The 6,786-nt window shown below is 35.4% G+C and overlaps 1 pseudogene; it reads left to right on the top strand.

Annotated features, from left to right (window-relative positions):
• Positions 1–606: 606 nt before the first annotated feature.
• LOC107795220 (alpha-farnesene synthase-like) lies at positions 607–3,357 on the top strand (annotated as a pseudogene).
• Positions 3,358–6,786: the final 3,429 nt, after the last annotated feature.

The raw sequence follows: 6,786 nt of genomic DNA, 5'->3' as shown, positions 1-6,786 counted from the left end.
AAGTTGTGTTTTCGAATTAAGGACTCTAATTCTATTTTTGTTTCGTTCTGTTCTCTCTCTCTTTTACTTATACATCATCACAACATTAACAAAAGATTTCCTTTGTTCAATATCAACAACAAATTTTTATATGTGTGTCTAAGTTTATGACTTCCTACCGTAATTTTAAATTAATATACAATAATAACTCGGTTCACAGTTAGATATTTATAAATATTTAGTGGATTATTTAATAGAAATACAGCATCTACGCAGAAGTTATTGGGTTTCCGGGAACCCAGTAACAATACTCTAGATCCGCCATTAATGTATGGGGAGAGTAGTGTGTATGCAGACCTAAGTACCCCTACGTAGTAAAGGTAGAGAGGTTATTTCCAATAGACCCTTGGCTAAGAAAAAATTAGAAGATGATGAAGAAGAAGAATTAAGTAGAAAAAATACTCACGACTAAGGGTTTCTTTCACTTTATACGAAAGTTTAGATCTGAGAACATGATGAACAAATGGTAATAGAAAGACGTGACGTATTCAATCAAACTGCTACATGAAATTAATCAGTCAGTTTACTATATAAGCTCTTAGAAGTTATGAAAGGTCTCCACAATTATTCCTGTATCTTCTCCACCTCTATTATTCCAATATTGTGTCCCAATATTGTGTCCCTTTTTTCCACTATGCAGACTAATAAACTTCATAGTACTATTAAAAAGCAAAGTCTGCCTGAAAGGAAGATTTGTACCTATAAACCAAACATTTGGAAATATGATCATCTACTTACTCTTACAAGTGAATATTCTGTGAGTATTTAACAACTTTTATCTCTTAATTAATGTTCATGTTCGAAATACTTTTAATAATCGCTCCTGCAGGAAGAGAAGTACAAAGTTGAGGCTGAGAAGCTAAAAGAGGAAGTTAGTTGCACGTTTTCAAACAGTACTATTAGTCCACTGGACCTGCTAGAGCTTATAGACAGCATTGACAAACTTGGACTCAGTTGTTACTTCAGGCTTCTCAGGGAACATGGCCACCATGCTTCACAAGGTTATCAATAAGTTAATTAATAACAGTGGCACAGCTAGGATTTAGACTATGTAGACAGGGGCGGCTCAATAGCATTAGAGGTCTAAACCAAATTATCTTAATAAAGTGCTTTAACTTTATTTAGTAAAAATCATATATTGTATTCGTTAGGCAGAGGATTTAATTTCTAATTAAGAAATAAATTAAACAGGTCGGATAAAGAGAAATATCTGATTTAGAAAAACATAATTGAAATTGGAAAGTAAAATTGTTGGAAGAGGAAAATGAATCCATAATCTAAAGGAGGTAAATATGCTAATTAATGATATGTGCTAATTAAGGAGGTAAATTTAATCTTTAATACTGTAAATAAAATATATATGAATTATATATAATATATAAATAATTGTAAGTTTGACCTAATTTTTGAGGCCTAAAAAGCAATATAATGTCTTTCTTATTTAATTTCATGTTGTTTTTATTGTTGTACTACAGATATGTTAAAGGACTTCTTCGATGGCAAAGGAAAGCTGAAAGTCTCAGATGTGAAAACATTGTTGGAGGTTTTGGAAGGGTCGTATATGAACATGGAAGGTGAAAACTTACTAGACGACACACGATTGTTCACAACAAAAAACCTCAAGAGCCTTGTATCTAAATCAGATTACACATTTACTAATAAGGAATATAATTTGAGCAATAGCTTGAGTTTTCCAGTGGCATGGAGAGTGAAAACATATCTGTGCTCGAGAACTTGAATGCAACAACACAAATCCAATGTTGCTCAAGTTGGCAAAACTTAACTTCAATATAGTTCAAGCCACGCACCAAAAGGATCTCAAACACGTATTAAGGTACTTAAAACATGTCAAATGAGAATCACTTTCTTCTTGTTTTTATATGAAAATAATTTCTTGTGAATTTAACAGATGGTGGAGGAATCTTTCCATAGTTGAAGATTTGAGCTTTACAAGGAATCTTTCCATTGTGGAAAGCTTCTTTTGTGCTGTAGGAGTTGCCCCTGAGCCTCGACATGGAAGCATGAGAAATATATGTGCCGAACTCCTTTTCTCCTATGCTAAAAACTAATGGCATCAGTTGTTTCAGGAGATAAATGATACTCTATTTAAATAAAATCCATCATCCAAATTTTCCCATAACGTAACCTAAGCTAAAGCAACTTGGTTCCAATATATATATATATATATATATATATATATATATATATATATATATATATATATATATATATATATATATATATATATGGGTTCTAGGTTACTGCATGCATTCATACTAGATGTATTATCATGTTGCTTATTTACATATATACTCCCTCCATCCCAAAAAAGCCAATTTGTCTCACCTCAAAAATGAAGCTGTAATTAAAAGCGAAACTTACCCTGTAGTGTCATTTGGGGGTTATTAAAAAAAGAAAAGAAAAAACTTACCCCGTAGACTTACAGGCTGTAGTCACGTCTTTCATTTTCTTGTTGTCTAACCTGTGTTCATTACATCTTTTACATGTCTCTTTTCATGCATGTCTTACGAAAGTCTTCTGATATTGTTTCAATAATTCAGTGGGTCAACTTTTGCAAAGCTTTGCTGTTGGAAGCAACGTGGTATCACAAAGGTCATATACCAACACTTGAAGAGTACCTTGATAATGGGTGTATCTCATCGTCAGGCCATTTGCTTTCCTTACATGTGATTTTTGGTCTAACAAATAAAATAACAAAAGAAACTCTTGATTTATACGAAGATTGCCATGAAATTATTTACCACACTTCGGTTGTAATTCGACTTTGCAATGATCAGGGTACCTTAGTGGTAAAACCTCAAGCTTTCACCTCTCTTTTTTTGTGCTTTCCATTCTAATGATTACCCCCATTTCCCCATTTGGCCTGTTCTTAATTTTTATAATATTTCTTTCATGTAGACGGAGCTAGAGAGAGGTGATGTTGCTTCATCAATTTTATGTTACATGCAACAAGAAAATGTATCAGAGGAAGTAGCCCGAGAGCATATCGAAAGCATAATTTTGGATTCGTGGAAAAAGATCAATTATCATTTTAATACTCTTTCTACATCACATCGAAAACTTGTCAAGCATGTAGTAAATGAAGCATGAATGGCACATGTCATGTACCAATTTGGAGATGGATTTGGTGTTCAAGATGGTGGAACTCGAGATCAAGTCCTCTTCAACTTGGTTCATCCTATTACATAATTTCTGTAATAATCTTGGCCTATTCATATTCATGATGATCAGACATACTTGTAATTTATCAAGAGAAGAATTACAAATAAAAATCAATTAGCATTTCTTTAAGAAATACGTGAAAACAGTTATTAACTTGAGTTGAAGAACTTTATGGGATGTCCGCGAAAGGACCTTTAGTTGAAGAAAGAGAAAAAAATTAAGAAGGGTAAAAATTAAGAAGAATTCATGTAAATAGCCGCCCAGGCAACCGTTTAAATTAAAAATAGTCAGGAGATGTATAGTACGTATATGTAAAATGCATATCTAATATATGCATAATCATATATAATTAGTATATAATCTATATATATTGGCTAAGAAAAATAATCAGTAAACCCGACCGACTATTTATGTAAAAGTTAGTGCAACAAAACCTTTAATTTTACATTGGCCAATATAACTAATAATTAAGATGGTGATTGGGCCGAGGCTACAATTAAATTTAGAGGCGGATCTAGCTTGTAATCTACGGTTTCAAAAGTGACCCAATAGCCTTTTGAGCTCAAGATCCTATAAATTTGTTAAAAAATCCATACATATATTTATAGATATTTAATTATAAAACTGAGGACATGACCCTTGATAGAAATGTGTGAAAGTCTAGCATTAAGGTTGAAGGTTAGAAGGCAATTGATTACTTTTCCACTACATACCGAGTGTATGAGGCTAGTGTGATAATGTCTTATCTTAGGCTGCTAGTAGTTCATATTGTGTTCATATTAATTTTCCGCTTCGTTTTTCTAGTATCTTACCATTGTTACTTGTTAATTATTGTTATTACTTTTTACATCTATTTTTCTGGTTCTTAGGTTGCGAAAAATATCTTTCTGGCCGATATATTGTCTCTTTTTGTCTTCTAGAGCCGAGGATCTATCGGAAACAGCCTCTCTACCCCTCCAGGGTAGTGGTAAGATCTGCGTACACACTATCTTACCCTCTCCACTTGTGAGATTATATTGGGTTGTTGTTGTTGAAATTGTGTTTGAACATGAATTTTATTTGAAAAAAGTTAAAGTTTTGTGAGTAGAAGAAACAATTTCACCTGACAACTGCTCTAAACGAGATTTTGGAAACTTGAAAAAAAAATTATTTTTTTCAAATTAATCATATTCCATGAACAAATAAACAATGTTTTCAAAAAAAAATATTAAAAAGAAAATTGCCAAAATCTATGGACGAATGGGAGCTATGGATTTCAAACTACAATTCATATTGACGTGACTACTTCAGGAGAGAAGTTGAGGATACTTAGAAATATATCATTGTGTGGCTCAAATTTCTTTTGATTAAGACTTATATACTGACTCGTCTATATAAATCGTTACTGTAATCGACATGGTCCATTATATTTATGTTTTCTCGTACAGTAGTACTATATTATAGCCATCTAGGACCTGTTGCACATTTTTGTAAAAATAACAAGTGAGCAGTGTATACGGTCAAAATCAAGCTCGCCTACGACATGGTAGGTCAGGTTCGGAACATAGCAATAAATGACTGAAGATCGACCCCAAGTCCCATCGGGTTAGAACCCGAGGTTGGAATGCCTGCCTTCGAGAATATCGAGATCGTGATCCCGGAATCGATCTTAGCCCTGAATGAGCTCAAAGAAACATTGTTAGCATAACAGAAGACCGAAATATCCATAAGCGGTCGGATATTACGGCAGAAATCTCGGCACATATCAATAAAGAACCGACAATCAGCAAATCAAGAGATTTTTTACCTTTTATAGAATTGTACCTAAAGTAGGATTTCTATACTATATAAAGAGGGTCTGATAATTCATTTAACACATTGTAACACACATTCCAAAGCAATACAATATTATTATTATTCTCTTTAAGCTCTTATTCTTCTATGTCTTGATACCGATCGAAGTGCATTCGGCTTGAGGGTGGCTAACCTTCCAAGGCTCAAATTGTCTAATTCGTGTGGTTTGCATTTACTTTATCATTATTTATTTCAATTGCAATCTAATTTATCATTTTATGTCAAGTTAATCCACGTATCCTTTAACGCACTTATAAATTCAATTGTTATCCGATTTTGAGGGTAAACAGTTTGGCGCCCACCGTGAGGCTAAGAATAATAGTGGTTATTTGATACAAATCTCCATAACACACACTACTTTACACTTATTCTTTGAAGTATCTTTAATTTCACATTAAAGCATAAAATGTCAAACTCTCAGTCAGTACCTATACACGTTGACAATGAGTCCGGCCATCACGACGAAAATAACAACATAGTGCCAATAACGAGGTACCGCCCGTTGATCCCATCAGAATTCCGATTGCGGACCCCATTGACGCTAACTCGCATGTGGCTATCAACACAAATATGTCTACCGACCCCGAGAATAGCATCCATGGTGGAGCATGATCGGCAGATCAAAATACACAAAATATTGGAGGAGACGGGATGGATGATCTTCGAAATGTTACATGCTCAATAGGCGTAGATAGCTTAGTTACAGAACTAAAGTCGTGCACCCACTAAAATTGAATCTAATACGTCCCGAGAATTCACCCGCAGGGATGAACCGGTCGCAGAATGTTCGAATGAAAATGATTCGGGGACTAACCTCGAGATCATAAAGATGCTCGAGGAACTGAAAAAATGGGTAGAATCAGGGGAGAAGGAAATCAAAGCTAATGACAAAAAGGTAGAAACCTACAATTACAGGGTCGACCAAATCTCAGACGCGCCGTCGATATTGAAAGGACTGGATTCCAAGAAGTTCGTGCAAAAACCTTTTCCTCCAAGCGCAGATCCAAAGCCGATCCCTAAGAAGTTCCGCATGCCCGAGATCCCTAAGTACAATGGAACGACCGACCCAAACGAGCATGTCACCTGCTACACGTGTTCCATCAAAGGGAACGACTTGGACGATGATGAGATCGAGTCTATCTTGTTGAAAAAGATCGGAGAGACCCTGTCAAAAGGAGCTATGATATGGTATCACAACTTACCTCCTAGTTCTATTGACTCATTTACTATGCTTGCAGATTCTTTCATGAAAGCACATGCCGGGGCTATCAAGGTCGAGACCAGGAAGTCAGACCTTTTCAAAGTAAAATAGAAGGATAATGAGATTGACCTGTCACCGTTCGTGTCCCGGTTTCAAATGGAATGGATGGACCTGCCACCGATCGCTGATGATTGGGACAGGCTCTTACCCAAAGACTCAACATTCGGAGCTAGTTGTCTTCACAGTAGTTGAAGCAAAACTTGGTAGAATATCCAGTTGTCACTTGGGCCGATATCCATAACTGGTATCAATCGAAAATTAGGGTCCAAGATGATCAACTTGGGGCTATTTCTGGGTCCGTGTATACCGTCAAAACCATCGACAGAGTCAAGAGAGGCATCGATCTTGAACCGAGATCAAACAGGGAACAATATTAGTCGTACAATGGAGACCGAAGAAATAGTGGGTCTACGCAGAACTCTATGAGAAATGAAAGGAGTAGTGATCGAGGTCAAAGCAACCAGGAACTC

The sequence above is a fragment of the Nicotiana tabacum genome, unplaced genomic scaffold, assembly GCF_000715075.1.
Source record: "Nicotiana tabacum cultivar K326 unplaced genomic scaffold, ASM71507v2 Un00006, whole genome shotgun sequence".
Classification (NCBI taxonomy): domain Eukaryota; kingdom Viridiplantae; phylum Streptophyta; class Magnoliopsida; order Solanales; family Solanaceae; genus Nicotiana; species Nicotiana tabacum.
This window is presented reverse-complemented; position numbering and strand designations above follow the sequence as displayed.